The following is a 23,308-nucleotide window of genomic DNA, read 5'->3' as shown; positions in this document are numbered from 1 at the left end:
GAAGAGTCATTAAGGTAGATGAACTGTCACAAAGAGGAATGTCAAGGGTCACCCCACCCTTTGCTATAAATAGAACCTAAAAGCTCATTGTAAAGGCTTTTGGTCAGCCAAGATTCCAATAAGACTATCTTGTAGAGAGCTTGGACAATATTGTAACGAACCTTGGCTTCTCCACTGTGCAGAGCTAGTATATCTCTTTGGAGAAGCAAGCGGTTGTGGTTGTAACGTTCCATTGTCGGAACTAGATGTTAGACATGGATGTATTGTATGACTGGAACTTACACTTCTTAATATAATAGAGCCAGCACATTTCATGCATATGTTGTATTGTATTCTTTCTATCTGGTTTACTCTAAATGATATATGTATTTGTTTGCTCACGCATGCATGTATGGACTATTCTATACAATTATGTATGAATCTTTCTTAAATGTGTTGCTGGTTTAACCATCACTTTGGATTGCTCGCTAACTTACTTTCTAGCTTGTGATGCATCTTCACTCATGTGTTCCCTTCCAAGCCACGTACTATTACAGGTTTCCAAGGGGGCACTCACCTCACCCTCAGTGTGTTAGAACCTCTCATGCACCTTCCTTGACTTATTGCAACTGTCACACCCTTGCTACCAATAAGGACATCTTACTTTCCTTTGTGCAAAATCGCGGTCAAGGCATTACGGTACGACCCACTACTGGGACTCCTACACCAGACGGATTGAGGTCTAATTGGTACTTCTTACCAGGGAGATCCCCTTACATGTTAGCGGGTCCAGCACCGTCAACATAATGTAAACATTATTTCTAACTCCCTCCCTTAACGCTTACATTATTACATGATTGACAAATTATGTTTACATAATTTAGATCTGTCTTACTGATCTTCATCAACAGTCATATCCACTAAGGAATCTCACAAACACCGCTCTTTCACCACCACATCTTTGAGTTGTCACTTGACCTCCATTTAAAACATAACTACCTCTAACCATCGTTGTTGAACTTTGCAAGATCAACAATATTGGCATCTCATTTCGTTGGGGCTTCCACAGTAAAAGTTGTCAAGTAATGAACTACCCTATGGACCTACTACCATTTGTCAGATATTTTACTTTAGGCTATCTGTGAGTTGCTAGGAAGGTGATATGGATATGGAGTGTGTTCAAAATTTGACCAAACATCTTGATCTTACTAACACAAAGGATCTCATAAAAGTAAGCTGTAGTCATTTTTTAGGGGTTTTTGAGTGCCAAGAACAACAAACTATAACAGTAAAAGCACAATCAAACTAGTGATGCGTTGAAGGGTTTCTGAGTGCCAACAACCATTAATTTGAATTATGCAACAATTTTCTTGCGCCTTTTACAAATACAATTAAAATAAAATGAAAAACTACTAATAAATCCCATGACAAAAAAACCAATAAACATCCTTTTACATGAAACTATCTGCATTCTTAGTTGTTGCAGTCAACACAAATCAATGCAACCCTCTTTCATAAAATTAGAGGTTCATGCTAGTCTCGACTTAGCAGATCCATGACAATCTTGTGATTTGAATTTTCTTGTTTATGCCAAGCGTTGAAATGGCTCACACAACACACTATAAAGCTAAACTCTAAGCAAAAAAGAAAATATGTTAACAGAACTGGAAAATTAAAAAATAAAAATAAAAATAAAAATTGTTCGAGACAAATTAAATATATAATTTAATATCACATTCACAAATTAAAATAAAAAACTAATTTATAATAAAATATGATATTAAAATATATATTTTTATATTTTTATAAATAATAATAAATTAATATATATTCATTATTAATATTTTAAACTTGTAATTAAAATTCGAATCCATCTTATTTGAATCTTTGAAGTCTTCTTAAAAGTAAATTATGTAAAGAAGCACAGAAACGAATGTCGAAAAGTCAAACAAGTTTTCAAATTTAAAACTCCACATGTTCTAGACCTTTGAAAAATGTATCAATAATTTAATATAATATTTCGAAATTAAAATATAAAACTATATTATAAGGAAAGAACTTTAAAAATCTATAATAATACAGAATTTAAATATTTTATTTTTAAGAATATTTAATAACAAAGTATCATCGAAGTAAATGAGATATATGGTAATTAATATTTAAAATTCGTATTAAAAAATTAAGATATACATCATTCTTGTTTGAATTTTGGTTCCACTTAAATATAAGGAAATTATTCTCATAAAATTTTGTTTTTAATTATTTAAACATAAATAAATAATACTATTTATTATTATAAATATTAAATTTGATTTGTTATTATATGAAATTTTAATGGAGTGCTAATATCTTGCAAATTAACACAATATTTATAATTTAAATTTACTTGTTAAAGGATGCTAGCTTGAGTTTAGGGTGAATAATTTATTTCTCTGACTTTTTTTTGACATATGCTCTAACTAATCAAGATATAGTATATTAGTATTTATAATATTTATAAAGTAATTGTTTTTTCTATAATAATTATAGTTAATCTAATGTATATCTAATGCAATAGTGAGAGTTTATTTTTAGAAATTTTCAATTCTCCAAAAAAATTTATTTTAATTTTATTATAAAAATAAAATAAAAGCTTCCTCGTAAAAACTAAAGTGAATTCAATATCAAAAATGACGATCCTTACAGCAAGAAAAGACAATCCTAACCTATATATGTATCATTAGCAATCCCACGAATAAAAAAACACAGTTTTCCTGAGCTACAGCTACTGCAACGAATTGATCTACTACCTCTGCCAACTGATCCAACTAGTTACCACTGGATTCTGCAGAAATTTGACCCTTGTACATTTCATTCTTCCTTTTCATATGGTCAATCCTAGCTTGTTTTTTTTTCATTATTCGGGCCACTTTTTGGACCCACTCTTCATGCTCTTTCTGTATATGCAGGCTATTCTCCTTCAGGGTCTCATTTTCCTTTCTCAAGACTCTCTTCGAAATGGTTAGCTCAGTGATGATTTCTTCCAATTGCTACAGAGCCCGTCTCTTTTGAGGGATTACTTCCCCTTCCTAATGTCCTTGGAGAGATTGAGGGGACCCAAGGTCCTCCTCTGCTTGTTGTTCTCCTTCTGAGTGATTCCCACTTCCATGCAGTGGGGAGTCCTGAAAGGACATCGCTTCTTCACCAATAAACTTAGCTGACTCAATCTTCTCTTTACCTTTGTGTGGGCCATGGTGTTTCTCCTTCTTCTTATCTAGTGTCTTGGGTAGTACTTCTGCATTCGCAGTATCTTTTATAGCCAGCTTAACAACCTGGCTTCTCCTAATCTTCTTGTAGAGGTGGAAGTGCCATTCTTTGACCTAGGTTGTTTGCCCACAGTCTCCCCTGTCACCACCACTTCCTCATCTCTTTCTTCTTCCTTCGTCTGTAGCTCGAGGGTCTGAGGTTTCTTCTTGTTCTTTGGTTTTTCTACAGGCTTCTTCACAGTGGGCTTCAGAGAGTCGAGGTCATCCCTCTTTTCCTTCTTTACTAGTGACCTCTGAGTCTACGACTTCTTATTTGATTTTTCCACTAGTTTTTCTTCTATAGACTTTGAAGGGTCAAAGTTTTTCTCCTGTTATTTCCCTTTTATCTGTAGCCCACACATCCACAGATTTTTCCTTGGTTTCTCTACTCGTGCTTCCTCCATGGAATATGAGGAGTCATAATCCTCATTTTCTACAAAATAATCTTCAGCCAAGAATTCCTCCCATGTCCAGTTTTTATCTTTAGAAACCTCCACTAGGATGATTTTCACTAGCCCGTGGTGGTAGAGGTTTTCCTCTAAATTGGCCCCCCTCTCCTTGGTGGCCGTTAGCATCTTCATCAGTGACATCCCCAAGTAATAGGGTAAATTTAACGGCTTCTCATGAAAATGGGTGACGAGCCGAATATGAAATAGGAATGCAAGCCCGAAGCGACCTTCACACGTTATTTATTTTTGCATGAAAAACAATAAGTTTCGCTACTTACTCTTCAAGAAATACTGCGAAATTCCCTTACTCCAGTCAAGGTCCAAATGCTCATTGCGAAGGAAGGATGCGCACAAGCCTTTGTTGAAACGCTAGTTCTTGAACCAACGTTCTCCCAACTATGAAATCTCACATGCTCGTGCTACCAAACCCTCGATCAACATGAACTGAACATCCCCAACTTGAGCCTTATCGTCGTTCAGGTTCAAGGTGAAAGATCTTGTCACCTCCGAGTTGTGGCTGCTAAATCGCTAGAAAGATGGTAGCCACCCTGCTTTTTCCAATCTCACCTTACTGCGAGGGTCGGCCTCCAGCAACTCGAGCCCTTGTGGCTCAAATCGGATGGGAGCACATAATCTTGACATGGTGAAAGACTGGAAGATAGGGCATATGCACTTCTTTTGAAATATCGGCTTAACCTCTGTAACAGACTCACACGACAAGTGAGGGCTTATTAGAGAAAGCTATCACAAAGCATGGGATTTTTGAGAGACTGGTCATGATCATGATTGTCATCATGATCCAACCTTCACGAAGATATGGGGAGTATGTCTAATGGTCCTGTCAGAATCATGGCGAACAAAGCGAGGAGCTAGGTTCATAATGCATCATATTACAACTGTGTTTTGCCGCAAGGGTGACCATAGCCAAAAAATCATACAAATATTAAAAATTAAAGCGTTAATTACCCTTTACCTCAAGTGTCCCTTCTCCGGATGAACTTTACCTTTCTACCTTCCAATGGTCTAGTACTTCGGATGACGCATTCTCCTTGAGATGATAACCCACTTAATAGTTAAATTAGATATATGATTTCATAGTTCATGACCTCAACTAGTATTTAGAATCTATCATTACTTTTAAATAATTTTAAATTAATGCTCTGTCTATGATTTTTGTTTTTCAGAAAACCAGGGTGTCAATGCAATAAATGGAACCGAGACTACTAAGCTTTCTACAGGAAATAGAACCGTGACTGCTGAGTCTTCTAGAAAATTGAAACTCGACTTTTGGAACTTTTATAGGAAATCGGACCATGACTTGTGGAGCTTCTACAAGAAATTGGACCATGACCTGCGGAGCTTCTGCAGGAAATCGAACCATGACATGTGGAGATTCTGCAAGAAATAAAGCCATCAACCAAGACTTCTCCCTCACTTGTTTTTAGTTCACTGCACATGAATAAAAGGTGTTGATGTCAAATCTGCAATGAGCTCATTGGATTACCAACCATTGAGGTCAGTTGTTAACCAATGTGAAGCCCATCACCTTTAATGAGAGTGAGGACCAAGGTACCTTAATGCATCCTATCGGGTGTGAATTAATGTGAAAATGTTGAACCCCCTGTAGGATCCAACAATCAAGGAGCCATAGTGATTCCCCACTTTTGCTGGTGAGATAGCCCATACAAGCTTCAAGAGATCATAAGACTCTGATCTTGCACCCATATAACTTGCTGATGTCGATGGGCTAAGATTGTTGGAAGGAGGGCCTTAAGAAATCCCACACCAGTCCAACAAAATCAATCTAGATTTAACTAAAAAAAAAATTTATTGAGAGAATCCTACTGACCTATAATTTTAATGAGCCCAGGCTAGTCCATACTCACCAGATTTCATTTTTAGAGAGTCTGAAATACTTGGAAAATAAGACTCCAAGGGGGCTCATTTTCCGTAATTAGTCCATTGGGCCCAGAAAAAGGAATAAACCTATACCCAATAGACATTCCTCTTATGTTTTATCAAGCACGAGGAGGAACAGAGTGAGCTTATTATGTCAGCAAGAAATCAAGAAGAGATAGTGTAAGGAATGATCCCTTCTATCACCATCTCTAGCTCTCTTTTCTTCACAATTTCTTCCACATATTCCTCCTTAGATTGGAGCTTTTGGTATAACTTGAGTTTGTGCCCATTCACCAAGAAGGAAACATTCCCATCATCAATTGTTTTAACTCGAACAGATCCATTATCAAAGACTTTTTCAATTTCATAGGGGCCCAGCCAATGTGTGTTAAATTTTCCTTTAAACTTCTTTAATTTTGAATCATACAACAATGCCCAATCTCCCTCTTTGAACTACTTCTTTTTAATGTATCTATCATGGAATTTAGCTCGTTGTTGCTGAATCAATTCAGTATGCTGAAAAGCATCCTTCCTAATCTCATCCAACTCGTTGAGCTCCAAGATTCTTTGTTGTTGAGCTTCATCAAGATATATACCCAAATCTATTGCCATCTTAAACGTTTTGACCTGAAATTCAATGGGCAATAAAACTTGCTTTCCATACACCAATTCATATGAAGAAAATCCAGTGGTATTCCTCCATGTAATCTGGTAGGCCCACAATGCTTCAGGAAGTCGGTCAGACCAATCCTTCTAATGTAATTGCACCGTCTTGGTAAGAATTGTCTCCAACACTTTATTTGTCAATTCCACCTTCCCATTGGCATGTGGATGATAAGCGGTGGACTTACGATGAGTAATCTGATATTTCTACACAACTCCATACATAAGCTTTGATACAAACTGAGTACCTTGATCAGTGACTATTTCCTTGGGTACCCGAAATCTTACAAAAATATCAGAAAAAATAAAATCTACTGCTATTTTCTCTATTGCTCTAGGTAGTGCTCTTGCCTCCACCCACTTCATAACATAATCAATACAAACTAAAATACACTTCTTACCTTTGGACATAAGGTTGATGGGACCTACAAAATCAAGAGCCCACCTCTCAGAAGGTTCTATGAGAACCTGTGGCTGCAAAGGAATCTCGTCTGATTGTACAAGCCACCCCATTCTCTAGCAATTGTCACACTTTCGGACATATTCCCATACACCTTTGAAAAGGCTTGGCCAATAGAAACCTTAGCGAAGGATCTTGTAAGTTGTCTGCTTGTATGCAAAATGTCCTCCACATGGTTCATCGTGACAGGCTCTCAGAATGTCATAGATCTCATCTTCCTGGATACACCTGCGGATAATCAAATCAAGTCCAGTGGAAACAAGATCTCCCCAAATCCAAGATTAATCAACACTTTTTCTAATATTTCTCTTTTTCTGATTAGATGAAAAATAAGGAGGCAACTTTCCTGTATCAAGGTAATTGGTCATGTCTACAAACCAAGGTGTTTTAACAAAAATAGCAAGCAAGTTTTCATCAGGAAAGCTATCATTAATAGGAACATCCTCACCTGCATGGTTGAGTCTAGATAAGAAATTAGCTACCTGATTTTCCTTTCTAGTCCTATCCAATACCGTGATGTCAAATTCCTACAACAGCAAAATCTGTTGAAAATAGCAACAAGAAATGCTAAAAATAGCACTACTATAAATAGCATTTTGGGATAAATTCCAATTTTAGTTAGTCCCTGAACTAAAATTGAGAATTAAAATTCGAATTTGATCTTAGCAGTTGTTTGTAAAATAATTAATTAATTCATCTTGAGTTAATTAGTTATAGAAAATCAAACATGAAGTCTATGTGAAGACATGCAACAGTTTCTCCATTGATTGAGGAAGTTATCCCTTGATTAAGGAGATCAGGATGAGTTGTACTTTGAGTTGTAATTAGTTAGCTCAGTTATCTGAGTTAAGTCCTATTAGATTAGTTCCAACAGTTTTTGGAACTAATTGTGAGTTCAGTTAGTTAATGCATGCATGCATGTAACTGATACACTTCAAATAACTGAATATTCTCTCATAAGTAACTCATGCATGTCAGTTCAGTCAGAGACCTAGTTGAGATCAGATGATGGGAAAATTCACTATCAGTTGCTGGAATATTTCATTAAGGATATCTTTTGCATGCAGAAGGAATTCATTCCTTGGAGATTTCGCAGTCACTTTTGAGTTTGATGAGTTGTGTGAGAGGTCAATTCACACAGGTGGCAGCATTGTACCCTAGGAGAAACTACACAAGGAAATAGGAGGCTTGGAGGGCTGAGGGAAGGCATATGTTCTGTCTATTCATTCTATGAGCAACATTGTAGGATTGTACTTAAAGCTGGACAGCTTGTGAGCTAAAGCTTTGTGTAATTAAGACATATTTCCACTTGTATGATATTACAAAGATCGGGGTTTTTAGCTGAGGCTTTCCCTAGAGTATTCTTTTGTGTTCATGTGTGATTGAGTTTTTATTCTCTATTATCTGTGTTCTGTTTGATCTTGCTCAAAATAGATTACGCTTCCACAAGTTTGATAGTAGAAGTAGATAAAGTATTTTGCTTTAGTATATTGCATTATCTGCTGATCTACAATGAAATTCTACATGGTATCAGAGAAGATGTGATCAAAGAGAAGTACAATATACAAATAAGGGAGAAGTTCGAAGGTTGAAGTTCCTGATTATAGAATTTCAATTCTTATCACATCTCAAATTTCACCAATGGCATTCAACGGTTTGAGAATCAAGTATTCCCTTGATAGCAGCTCGAATTATATAGCCTGGAAGGATCGCATGGAAGTAGTATTAGAGGACAACAGTTTAAAGGACTTCATTCATCAAGAAGTCCCCAAGCCAGCAGCAGCTAATGCTACAGAATTGGTGGAATGGAAGAAATGTGTGGATAGAGCGAGGAGGATTCTTTTGGAGGGAGTTTGAGACCACATAGTCTCGAGTCTCCATGGGAAGGAGACATTGTTTTCAATGTGGAAAACATTGATGAATCTATATTAGAACAACAACAATCAGAGGAATTTGGCACTGAAGGACAAGCTTCGGAAAATCAAGTGTGAAAAGGGCGAAACGATCTCTACGTATCTGAACAAGCTCACCACCTGCAGGGATGAGCTTGGAAGTGTAGGGATTAAGACAGCCAATTGTGACATGGTGAGTCTTGCTCTCCTCGATCTTCCTAAGAGCTGGGCCTAGCTACCAAGACTTGATAAATGGAAGAGAGAAACTGGAAGATTGGGAATGACTTTGGTTGGATTTGATGCAGGAGGAGATAAGAAGAAGCACCAGAGATGGATCTTCATCAAAACAAGATGATGAAGAAAATTTAGCCTTAGTGAGTAAGGCGAGGAAAGTGAAACAAAAGGCGTCCCATTCCAAATCCAGTCTTCCCATGGTGGGAAGAAGATTGACAAATCGAAAGTGAGATGCTTTCATTGTCATGAGGTGGGCCATTATGCTACGAATTGTCCACAGAAGAAATCCAAGAAGCGATCCTCGAAGGGATCAGATGGTGAGCCACTAGCCTCACAGTTCGAATTGGATTTCTCCCTCATCGCATGCATGCTTTCATCCATGGTGGGATGTGTTTGGTACCTAGACAGTGGAGCTTCATTCCACATGATTAGCGACAAGAATCTTTTCAGTACCTTGTAGGAGAAGGATCTCGAGATGGGCGATGATGGAAAGCACTGTGTTTTAGGTGAAGGTACGGTTGTGTTTTAGACGGAGCATGGAGCTCCTCTCACCCTGACTAATGTAAAGTATGTACCAAGTCTGAAGAGGAATCTTGTGTCCGTTGCTATGCTAGAAGACAAAGGTCATGATGTAGTACTTAGTAAAGGAAAGGTATTCCTGAGGCATATCAGCACTGGACAGACCAAGAGGATTGGGATTCGAGTTAAGAATCTCTACAAGTTGGAGGTAGACGACTGTGCTGCATTGAGTTCCAAAGAAGAGTTGGTGCAAAGCCAAGATGTTGGCGAGCTATGGCATAGAAGATTGGGCCACTTGCACCATGGGGCCTTGAAGATCATGCACCAGATTTCTACCGGACTTCCCAAGGGAAAACTGGAGCAGATGGATACATGCAAACGTTATACCTTAGGTAAGTATGTGAAATCTTCCTTTTAGGATCAAGACAGTAGAGCTGGAGCAATCCTGGAGTGAGTTCACACAGATGTGTGTGGACCATTCTCTACAGCCTCCACCGCGAAAAAAAGGTACTATGTTATTTTTATTGATGATTTTTCTCGTAGATGTTGGATCTACTTTAGTCAAAAGAAGGATCAGGCCTTCTCAAGGTTTTTTGAGTTTAAAGCCTTGGCAGAGAAAGAATCTGGAAAGAAAATAAGGGCCTTGTGTAGTGACAATGGTGGAGAGTATGTCTCCCAACAGTTTAAGGACCTATGCGCAGTAGAAGGAATTAAACATGAGTTGACGACACCCCATAACCCACACCAGAATGGGGTGGCCAAAATGAAGAACAGATCAATTGTGGGATCAGCTTGAGTGATGTTGCATGACCAAAGCCTACCACTTCATTTATGGGCTGCGCCATGCAATACAACAGTATTCTTGTAGAACAGAAGCCCACACTGTATACTAGGAAAGAAGACACCAATGGAAGCCTTTTCTGAGAAGAGACTAGATGTGAATCACTTCAAGATCTTTGGATCATCAGTTTATTACCATGTGACCAAAGATGCCCGAAAAAAGCTAGATCCAACAGCTAAGTTGGGGATACTTGTGGGGTACACTGATACACCCCATAACTATTGGGTGTTCCTGCCTACCATTCAGAGGACAGTGGTACACAGAGATCTGAAGTTCGACGAGCAAAAAGCCATGCGAGTATCACTTAAGAGGGAGCTCAAGTTGCATGCAGAGGAGGAACTTTCAGTTCCTAAGGAGGAGGAGCCTCGGATTGATGCGAAGCAGCCGCATGTAGAGGATCTGGGAGTGGAGACATCCACTCATGCTGAGCCTTCTAGAGATGGGTGGAAATGATCAAGGGAAGCTGAGAGGTTGATGCTGGATGTGAGAGAGAATGTGGGACAACCATCTTCTCAACGCAGATAGAGGAGGTCACCCGAGCGGTACACTGGTTACATGGCGTGGTCGGGGAGTGTGTAGAGTCTAAACCTTCTTCATTCGAGGAGGCAATGTAGCAACCAGTCTGGGTTGATTCTATGGTGGAGGAGTATGACTCCATCGTTTGGAACTATGTTTGGGATGTTGTCCCAAGACCTCAAGACAAGTCAGTGGTGAGTTCCTGATGGCTTTACAAGGTAAAGTAGGCAGTTGATGGCAGTGCTGAGAAACATAAGGCAAGGTTTGTTGCCCGTGGTTTCTCACAGGTTGATGGGATTGACTACGATGAGACTTTTTATCCTATAGCAAGGTACTCATCTATCATATCGATGTTGGCACTATCAGCTCAGATGGATTGGAATATCCATCAGATGGATTTGAAGATTGCATTCCTCAATGGGAAGATTGAGGAAGAGGTGTACATTGACCAGCAGGGAGGTTTTGAGACCTTCGATCATGAGTCGCATGTGTGCCAACTCAAGAGGGCTTTGTACGGGGTGAAGCAAGCACCTCGTGCTTGGTACACTAGGATTGACAACTATTTCACCAGGTTGGGCTTCACCAAGAGTGAAGCAGATGCGAACCTTTACCACATCATGGTAGAAGGTAAGCCATTGATCATTGTTCTTTATGTTGATGATCTGATTTTGACAGGTGATGATCAGTTGATCAAGTCTTGCAAGGAGGACCTTGCAAGAGAGTTCCAAATGAGAGACATGGGTCTTATGCACTACTTTCTAGGCATGGAAGTGTGGCAGAAGGATGGGGAAGTGTTTGTGTCTCAAGGCAATTATGCCAATGAGATACTCAGGCGGTTCCACATGGAGAAGTGCAATCCCATGCAGACTCCTCTAGCTGGTAACTAGAGGAAGGAGGATGCTACTTCGGGTGAGGTAGTAGCTACTACTGTTTATCGGTAGTTTGTGAGTTCACTAATGTATCTAGTGAACACATGACCAGACTTATGCTTTGCGGTGAACCAGCTGAGTCAAGCTATGGTTCAGCCTACTAAGTTGTTTTGGAAGGAAGCGAAGCATGTGCTGAGATACCTCAGAGGTGCATATCAGTATGGATTATGGTACAGACGGATAGAGGAAGTGAAGCTTCAGGGCTTCACAAATGCAGATTGGGCAGGGAGTCCATCAGACCGGAAGAGCACTTCAGGAGGAATCTTCAACCTTGGTTCAACTGCAATTTCTTGGTACAGCAGGAAACAGAGGTCAGTTGCACTTAGATCAACAGAGGTTGAATAGATGGCTGCCAGTCAGGGAGCTAGTGAGGCCATTTGGATGCGGAAGATTCTAGTTGGATTGTTTGTTCAGAGGATGGATCCAACTGTGATCTACTGCGATAATCAGAGTTGTATCAAACTCTTTGAGAATCCAGTATTTCATGACAGGTCCAAGCACATCGATATCCGGTACCATCATCTTCGAGATGGTGTGGTGAAGAGGATCATGTTGTTGTTGTATGTTTCAACCAAGGAACAAGATGTAGATATTTTGACAAAGGCATTTTCAAAATGCAAGTTTGAGTTCCACAGAGACAGGATTGGCGTGACTAATAATCCCTTTCTTGTTAAGAGGGAGTGTTGAAAATAGCAACAAGAAATGCTAAAAATAGAAGTGGTAAAAATAACACTGCTATAAATAGCATTTTGGGATACATCCAATTTTAGTTAGTCCTTGAACTAAAATTGAGAATTAAAATTCGAATTTGATCTTAGCAACTATTTGTAAAATAATTAATTAATTCATCTTGAGTTAATTAATTGTGGAAAATCAAACATGAAGTCTATGTGAAGACATGCAACAGTTTCTCCATTGATTGGGGAAGTTATCCCTTGATTAAGGAGATCTGGATGAATTGTACTTTGAGTTGTAATTAGTTAACTCAGTTATCCGAGTTAAGTCCAGTTAGATTAGTTCCAACAGTTTGTGGAACTGATTGTGAGTTCAGTTAGTTAATGCATGCATGCATGTAACTACTACACTTCATATAACTGAATATTCTCTCATAAATAACTCATGCATGTCAGTTCAGTCAAAGACCCAGTTGAGATCAAATGATGGGATAGTGTACTATCAGTTGCAGGAATATTCCATTGAGGATATCTCTTGCATGCAAAAGGAATTCATTCCTTGGAGATTGCGTAGTTACTTTTGAGTTTGATGAGTTGTGTGAGAGGTCTATTCACACAAGTGGCAGCATTGGACCCTAGGAGAAACTGCACAAGGAAATAGGAGGCTTTGAGGGCTTAGGGAAGGCATATGTTGTGTCTATTCAGTCTATGAGCAGCATTGTAGGATTGTATTGAGAGCTGGATAGCTTGTGAGGTAAAGCTTTGTGTAATTCGGACATATTTCCACATGTATGATATTACAGAGATTGGGGTTTTTAGCTGAGGCTTTCCCTAGAGTATTCTTTTGTGTTCATGTGTGATTGATTTCTTATTCTCTATTATATGTGTTTTGTTTGATCTCGCTCAAAATCGATTAAGCTTCTGCAAGTTTGATAGTAGAAGTAGATCAAGTATTTTGCTTTAGTATATTGCATTATCAGGTGATCTACGGTGAAATTCTACAAAATCCACTTAGTAATCATCCCATTAGTAACTAGTTTATTCATGAAATATCGAATGGCAAAGTGATCGGTGTGTACAAAAACTTCATAGCCCGTGATGTAATGTCTAAACTTATTAATAGCATAAATCACAACAAGGAATTCGTTTTTAGTTACCGTGTAATTCAGTTTTGCAGGAGTTAAGTTTTTACTAACATAATTGATAGCATGGGTTACATGATCCTCCTTTCGTCCCAATAATGCTCATATGGCTGAATCAGTGGCATTAGTGAAAATATGAAAAGGAAATTTCCAATCCGGGACTCTCAAGATCGGTGCTGAAGAAAGTTTTTCCTTGAGTGTATCAAATGCAGCTTGACACTCATCATCCCAATGAAATTCAACTTCTTTAGTCAACAATTTAAATAATGGAGAGGCTACTTTTGTAAAATTTTCAACAAAACTTCTATAGTAGCCTGCATGTCGAAGGAAATTTCGGACTCCCTTCTGATTGGTTGGTGGGGGTAGCTTTGTAATGACTTCAATCTTTGTCAGATCAACTTTAATTCCTGCAGCAGAAACATGATGACCCAAAACAATACTTTCGTTTATAATCATAAAACATTTTTCATTACTTAATGAGAGGTTAGTTTTTCTACATCTCTTCAAAACTTTCTGAAGATTATGTCAAGCTTCTTCAAAAGTATCACCCATGACTGTAAAGTCATCCATATAAACCTCTAAGCAATCATGCAAAATATCAGAAAAAATACAAAGCACCGTCTGCTGGAATGTGGCTGGTGTGTTGCATAGATCAAATGGTAGTAACCTATATGCATAGGTGCCCCAGGGACATGTGAATTTAGTCTTTTCTTGGTCTTCCGAAGCTATCCTAATCTGGTTGTACTCGTTGAAGCCATCTAGGAAAGAAAAATACTTTTTTCCTCCTAAAGTGTCCAGTACTTGGTCTATAAAAGGCAAGGTAAAGTGATCTTTCAAGGTAGCCTTTTTTAGTTCCTTGTAATCCACACACACTCACCATTTAGCATTCCTTTTGGGGACAATAACCAATGGAGATACCCATTGGCTATCCGAGATAGGATAGATGAACCCTACATTTAACAATTTCTGCAATTCATCTTTCACAATTTCCCTTAAAGTGGGGTTCATCCTCCTTTGTGGTTGTCTCATGGGCCTAGATTTCTCTTCTATATAAATATGATGAATGCATGTGTTTGGGTGAATTCCTCTCATATCTTTATATTCTCAAGAAAAAGTGTCTGAAAATTTCTCAATGCTTGAATTAACTGTTTTTCCTGTTCAAGGATTAAGGTAGAATTAATATTCAAAGGTTTTTCATGAAAAATTTCAACCACCTTACTCCCCCATTCAGTCATGGAATATGTAGGAAATGTAGATAATAAGGTTGAATGTAGTTCGGTTTTTGTACTATACTCATGAAAATCTTGCAGATTAGTAATGAAATCTAAATTATGACTAGACTTCCCTCCTTCCTGCTGCAAAAAATCAGGATTAGAAATACAACAATTTATCAAATTTTCTTTTGAATTTTCTTTAAGGCTCGTGGCTTAGGCAATTGTCAAAACTGGTTGGGCACATTTTCAATCATGCTCTTCTTCTTCAACCCAATGTGTCTTTTCTGATCTTAAGAGAGGTTGAGCAGGGGGGGTACAAATTAATGTGCTTTATTTTAGTCTCATGAATGATGGTCATGTTTTCAAACCTACACCTAATATGAGCATCTATCATGGCTAACCATGGTCTCCCTAAGATCAAAGGATGCTTGCCTAAGTTAGTTTTGGGTTGAAGAACATAAACATCTGCAAGGTACTTCTAGGAATCTAATGAGATGACAATGTCTTCTAATACCCCCTCTAGCTTTACCTTAGACCTATCTGCTAATTCTAACATGGTAGGAGTAGGCAATAAGTCAAAGGTTCCTATTCTAGAAAAGGTCTCCATAGTCATCACATTAATGGCTGCACTTAAATCAATTAAAGTGTTTTTTATAGGTTGTCTATTGATAAAGGTGGTAACCACAGGGATTCCAGGGTATACATATTTTTCAGTAATAAATCTAGCAGACATTAAACTTGCGATATTTCCACCTACTTGAACTATAGAGAGTTCTCTCTTTTGTCTTCTTGGTCTCTTGGTACATAGCTCCCTTACTGTTTTAGCATAGATTGGGATATCTTTAATTGCTTGCAGCAATGGGATATTAATGCATATATTTCTGAATTCAGACATAAGATCAAACTCGGGTTATTTTAGTCTCATTTCCAACCTCTCTGGAAAAGGAGCATGGATTGTATGGGATGAGGAATGTTCTTGTGGCCTTGAGGTAGGTTGTTTTGCTAGTTCAGGTATGGTTTCAACTTCAGGCATTTCTAGAGTGTCTTTCTCTATAATCTCTTCAATTCTTCCAGTATGATTCACCGCTTTTCCTTACCTCATATGGAATTCTTGTAGCGACACAGGAAATTCCTGTAACACAGAAACAAAAATTTCCTATAGTGACTAAGGTGCAATATAGTAGGTGGGAAAACTGGGATAGGTGAACAATCCAATGTTGCGAGAAGATTGGATGGTTTTATTATTGGGGTTAGACACTGGCTAGGCAGGAAGTTGCATTGGACGAGGTTGATTTGGTGGGGCAAGCAACTGAAGCTGCTATTATTGAGGTTGAATCATTTGCTGCTATGTGGGCTGCAGAGGATAAAAATTTTTAGAAGGAAAATTCTCAGTGGTAGGGTAAGAAAATTTCCCCTGCCAAGGCTGTTGTGGAGGCAATGTCTGCCAGGGCATTGAAATATTCCACATCTGATTTTGATTATATGGAACTTGAAAATGTGACTGAGCCATGCCTGCAACATGTGGTTCCCATGGTCTTTGAGGTGCCATTGCATAGAGTGCATTGACAACTCGTTTATCTACTAGATATGTTGCTTTGATTTCAAGAAGTGAAGGGCATTGATTAGTGGAGTGTTGTGCTTCACAGATTTGGCATATCTCTATGCTATCTACAAGACATTCCCTCAAGGCATGTTTCTTCTTACATTTTGAATAGAACACGGCCAATGATTTTTCCAGTTCCTCCTATTTTTCCTAATCCTTTTTAACTTGCAAAACATCCAATTGAGAAGATAATGTGCTAAGAATATCAGTCTTAAAATTTTCAAATAAATTACCCATTTCAACTATGGTTACTCCATCTATAACAACTGGCTTGACAAGCCTGGAAGAAGTATCTCTTGTTCCCCCTCCAACTTTAGAATTTCCTCTTGAATATCATTGACATATCTCACAAACTTCATCATAGCCAAACCTTGATATGTCACTTCCTCCCATCATATTCAAAATCTACAGAGATTCTGGTCTGATTGCTCTAAGAAAAATTGTTGTTTTAGTATCCTTGCTCAATTGATTTATTTTGGATCTCTGCAGAATTTACTGAAAACTCTCCACAAAGTCCTCAAGACTCTCCCCCTCCTTCTGATTCATGCCAAAAATCTCTTCTCTGAGGTCCCTAGTCTTGCAATAATATTGATACTTTCTTAAGAATACCTTTTTTATTTCCTCCCAAGTGGTGATGGAGTTTGAGCCAACCCCATAAGCCACCTCAGAGCTACATCCTTCAATGTTGCAGGAAACAACTTTAGCTTCTAAGCATTGGAAGAATAGCCATAGCTCCTGCATAACACATCGAACTTGAATAGAAAGGCATCAGGATCCTCACTAGGAACTCCACAAAAGTTAGGCAAGGCTGAAGGAGGAATATTCTTCATCTAAGTAGCTTCACTAGCCTCCCTGATAAGGAATTCGAATGTGACTAATTGTTCTTCCTTCTCAACGTATCCATATGTGTGACCAGTCCCCTCTTCATGTGCCATTATGGACCAAAAGGAAGTGGGGGATTTGTAAGCTACAGATTCTGCAGAATCAATGGTTTGGAATTCTGGTTCTTGAACAGGATTTCCAAGGAATTCCTTTTGAGGCTTACCACTAAGCAAAAATGTTGTTTTCCTTATGACAGGAGATTTGAAGTTGGTAGCAATAGAAGATTTTCTTGTAGAAACTACTACTGTAGAAGCAGGAATATGTTCTGGGCTCTTTTCAGGACCATAATCCTCCTAACCAGACTCTTCTTCTCTCGTTACCTTATATCTTGCAGACTTCTTTTTCCTTACCAGTGTATTAGTAAATGAAGTGGTGCTCACACCACCACAAAAGACATTTGTAGATGTTGGACCCAATCATCTACTATGAAAACAAATTCAAAAGAAACTACTTTCCAAACAATCAAGACACTCCTTTGGCGAATTTCTGAACTCCTCTGGTGCATGGGCTTTGCCCTTCATCTTATCACTTCGACTCCCCCAGTCCTAAAAATTTCCAAACAATGCATGTAACACAAAAACACTTTAGTATTATCCCTTTACCACCTCCCCAGCAAAGGTGCCAAAATGTTGAGTCAAATTACAGCCTTATAATTTTATTAACATAAATTATCAACTCAGGAAGGTAAGCTTGTGAAATGCATACAAAGTATATGTAGGCTTAACACTATAAGTGTTGATTAATCTAACTAGCCAATCACACAAAACCAATGACTCTTTCCTGCATCAATCACTTAGCAGCAAAGGCTGTAGAGTGGATCAAACTTCCCTCTACAGCTCTTAAGATTGCTGATGATGATTAGGAAAAGATATAGAAATCAACTTACAAGAAATTCAGAAATTCAATCAACATTAGAAATCAAATCTTGATTAACTGAATTTCACACACGAGTAGAAAATTAATTCATTTAATCTAGTGCTACTGATATATTAGAAAGAGTGCATCAGCTGTAAAAATAAATTATTGCTACATAACAGAAATAAAATGCATAAGACTAAACTATGGGAGTTGTGAGCAAAGGGGGCTCTCCATTAGTCACAACCTCTTGAATTTCGAAGAGCTTTCTCACTGAAATAGACAAAACATATATCTTTATATTAATCTGAAAAAGATACAGTCAAGTACAATCGGATACACAGTCTTGTGCTAAAACCAACCCAACAATCTAACAACCCCTATCATAGAAACTAGGGCAAAATTTATACATTTACAAAGCCCATATATGGATCGAAATAAAGGAGACTACTATTACAAAATATCGATTTTAGCCATACTGGGTCTAATCCATGCCTGAAAGTGTGGATTAGATGAAACTCGTTACATGGTTGTAGCTTTTTTCCAAACGGCCAACAAGAGAAGGCTCTGAACCTGGGCGATGTTTTTGGCATATCTGAAACGGCCAATAGGAAAGAAACAATATGTGATATATTCCTCACAAAACCCATGTTCCCATTTGACTTAGATATTTGTGGAACATGGCTAACCACTGATGTTGCTGTAGGAAATTTGGGTGGTTACAGGGAATCCATGACTGCAAGAAACCCACCACTGCAAGAAATCCGAAGTGTTTGCAGGAAATAGAATCGTATAACTGTCTGAAGGAATTATGGGTTTGTTTTCGAATCAAAACAAATCTGCACAAAGAACTCGAGATTAGTGGACATGGTAATTAAATAAAGAACAACTAGCTAAGGAACACTCAAAGTTAAGGTAAAAGACGCTTTTTAGTGTTAATTTGCATACTTTCAACCTACAACACCCTTTTGGCAAAAACATAAGTATTCTAACCGAAATAGGCATAGTAGGGGTTAAAGATAGTTCAAAATGGGAGAGGTAAAGTATGGAAAAAGGTGTCAAAATCGGGAAAAACCAAGACCCAACAAATTCTATTAGTAGTTGAGGTACTAAAATAGATCTTATTTCATGCATTTTGGATTTATTATGCCATAGGATTCCAAGGAAGGTTTTCTAGCTATCTAATGTACAAGTACTCAAGTAAAGTAGATTTCTAGGAGCTTTATTTTTAGTAAGCTCTTCCAAATATATGTTGAACAACAACCTTTAGATTAAGGATGAGTTATTCTTTGTCATTCCTTTTTCATATTATGCTCATATGAATTAGATTTAGAAATTGGAAGAGAAACCATGGAACACATATTACAAACAATTATTTTTTTGTTACACACCAAAATCACTCTATTACATCACGTATATATGGTGCTTATGAGATCCAACACTTTCTAAACTAAAAAACGGTTGGTTGACAAAATACCTCAACAACTTAGCTAAACAACAAACCAAATCTACCTATTTACTAATGTAAACATTATTTCCAACTCCCTCCCTTAATGCTTACATTATTACATGATTGACAAATTATGTTTACATAATTCATATCTGTCTCACTGATCTTCATCAGGACTCATATCCACTATGGAATTTCACAAATACTGCTCTTTCACCAACACATCTTTGAGTTGTAAATTGACCTCCATTTAAAACATAACTACTTCTAACCATTGCTGTTGAACTTTGCAAGATCAACAATATTGGCATCTCAGTTCGTCGGGGCTTCCACAATAAAAGTTGTCAAGTAATGAGCTACCCTATGGACCTACTACCATTTGTCAGATATTTTACTTTCGGGTATCTGTGAGTTGCTAGGATGGTGATATGGATATGAAGTGTGTTCAGAAGTTGACCAAATAACTTGACCTTACTAACACAAAGGATCTCATAAATTTTCGAGTGCCATGAACAACAAACTATAACAGTATAAACACAATCAAACTAGTGATGAGTTGAAGGGTTTCAGAGTGCCAAAAACCACTAATTTGAATTATGCAACATTGTTCAATAACTAGTTCTGCTTTTTACAAATAGAATTAAAAAAAAAATGAAAGACTACACATAAATCCCATGAAAACAAAACCAATAAACATCTTTTTACATGAAACTATATGCATGTTTAGCTGCTGCAATCCACACAAATCAAGGCAACCCTCTTTCATAGAATTAGAGTTCCATGCTAGTCTCAACTTAACAGATCCGGGACAACACTGTGATTTGAATTTTCTTATTTATGCCAAGCATTGAAATGGCCCACACAACACAGTATAAAGATAAACTCTAAACAAAAAAGAAAATATGTTAAAAAAAATGAAAAAAAAAATAATAATAAATAAATAAAATGCCCATAAGACACACTATAAAGATAAACTCTAAACAAAAAAGAAAATATGTTAAAAAAATTGGAAAATAAAAAAATAAAAATAAAATTCGTTCAAGATAAATTAAATATAGAATTTAATATCACATTCAGAAATTAAAATAAAAAAACTAATTTATAATAAAATGAATAAAAAAATATGATATTAAAAAATATATTTTTATAAATAATAATAAATTAATATATATTCATTATTAACATTTTAAACTTGTAATTAAAATTCAAATCCATCTGGTGTGAATCTTTGAAATCTTCTTAAAATAAATTATGTAAACGAAGCACAAAAACGAATTTCGAAAAGTCAAACAATTTTTCAAATTTAAAACTCCACCTGTTCTAGACCTTTGAAAAAGGTATCTACAATTTAATATAATATTTCAAATTAAAATATAAAACTATAGTATAAGAAATTAACTTTAAAAATATATAATAATAAAGAATTTAAATATTTTATAATTAAGAATATTAAATAATAAAGTATAATCATTTATATTTTATAATTAAGAATATTAAATAATAAGGTATAATCAAAGTAAATGAGATATATGGTAATTAATATTTAAAATTCCTATTAAAAAATTAAGATGTACATCATTCTTGTTTGAATTTTGAGTTCCACTGGAATATAGGGAAATTATTCTCATAAAATTTTGTTTTTAATTATTTAAACAGAAATAAATTATATAATTTGATTAGTTATTATATTGAATTTTAATGGAGTGCTAATATCATGCAAATTAACACAAAATTATAATTTAAATTTGCGTGTTAAAGGATGCTAGCTTGAGTTTATGGTGAATAATTTATTTCTCTGATTTTTTTGGGACATATTCTATAACTAACCAAATTATAATATTTATAAAATTATTGTCTTTTTTATAATAATTATAATTAATGTAATGTATATCTAATGTAATAGTGACCGTTTAGTTTTAGAAATTTTCAACCCTCCAAAAATTCCCATTTCAATTTTATTATAAAAGAAAATAAAAGCCTCCTCGTAAAAAGACAATCCTAGCCTATACCTGTGCCGTTAGCAAGCCCACTAATAAAAAACAGTTCGCCTTCACGTCTGAGGCTTGTTTTAACTACGCCACCAATGGCCGTAGATTTTACATCGCTAATTTTAATTACGCCACTAATGGCCGTAGATTTTAAATCTATACCGATCCTGCAATACGTTCAGATCTTTGTACTTCGTAAAGTATTCTGAACTGGTTATTGATATTTCCTTCTCCCTCTAGCACTTGCGAAGGTCTGCAGGGGAGGCTCCAATCTTGCCAAAGGACCGTGGTCGTTCTTCTCTAGGAACACCATATCCAATCCGCACGATAAGTGGCCGTCTAAATGGCAGTGCAGAAATCACACTCCTGCCCAAAGAACGAAGATAATTTAATGCATTTAATATCAAACAATAATTTGGGAATAAATTCTATAATATAGATCTAGGTTCTTTGCCCCCTAAAAAAAATATTTGTTAAACATTTTTTTTACGTCTTTGATTGGATGTACATGGATTCTAATAGTACTTGAGATATAAAATAGACGATCCTTCACACATTTTCGATTTATTATGCCGTAGGATTTAAGGAAGGTTTGCTGGTTGTCTAATGCAAGTAATCAAGTGGAGTAGATTTCTAGCAGCTTGATATGAAGGGAGGGAGCTCTTGTCGACAACCTTCAAATTAAGGATGAGTTATTCTTTCTCATTTCTTTTTTTCATAATATGATCCTATAAATTAGATTTAACGGGAGAATTGCAATACTTTGTCATACAGTTTGTCTTTGGATATGATCAAGCTAAAGAGTAGATCAATTTATATATAGATGAATTTCTGTAGAACAAATGTGGCACAGTTGGGATAGTGAGCCTAGATTTCCTATTAATTAGACATCAAACACATGATTACACCTTTATCATAAAACATTACACCAAAAGAGAATTATTTATCATAAAGAATTAACGATTATATTTATTAAATTATGTATATGTTTTTTGGAAAGTAAATTTCTTATAAAAAAATTCATTTAGAACTCAAAATTTATCCCAAACATAACTAACACATAATAAAAAAATTAATGCTAATTAGTAAAAGGGGAGCACAAATGCTACCAAGATATGAACCATCCAATACTAGTAGCCAAAGAAAATTTAATTATTATCTAAAAAAATAAAACTGGTAATAAATAACTAGTAAAAGTCACTAGAAATTCAACCACTTTATATTCATATTCATATTTACTCTGAAATGTTATAAACACACATATATATATATTGGTCAATCTAATTATAGACGAAATGGTATTTTTTATGGGAATCTAGCAATATTTTTATACACGATTGTGATTTTTTGTTGTTTAAAATACATTTTTGAATGCATTAATAGATTAAAACACATTGAAAAACCTTGGGGCACTCATTCTATAAATTAAACAAATTAAACTTTCTATAAATTAAACAAATACTCAAGTTTTTAAAAGTCTTGCTAAAATTACTTAGAAAAAATGCCAACAATTTTTTTTCTTAATTTTTTCTTCACGGCTAGTTCCTAATTTTTTCTTAACGGCTAATTCTAGGCAAGGATGCTTTTCTGCTATTTAAACCTTTGTGAAGATTGATTTTTTCACCATTTGTCCTCAGGATGAACCACATTAGTTGGTTCGAAACACATTAGTTGGTTCAAAACATATTAGTTGCTCCAAAACGTTCACCAAATATACACTATGTGATTATTCCCAAAGACATACTTATTATCAATATGGATCACAAAAGTCTAAGATTTAACAAAAATCATTTTGTTTCTATAAAATGTATGATTTAATATAACGTTGCTAAGTA

Source organism: Pinus tabuliformis, chromosome 5_1 (assembly GCF_031772625.1).
Source record: "Pinus tabuliformis cultivar Carrire ecotype Pingquan chromosome 5_1, CPIR1, whole genome shotgun sequence".
In the NCBI taxonomy this organism is placed as follows: domain Eukaryota; kingdom Viridiplantae; phylum Streptophyta; class Pinopsida; order Pinales; family Pinaceae; genus Pinus; species Pinus tabuliformis.
This window is presented reverse-complemented; position numbering follows the sequence as displayed.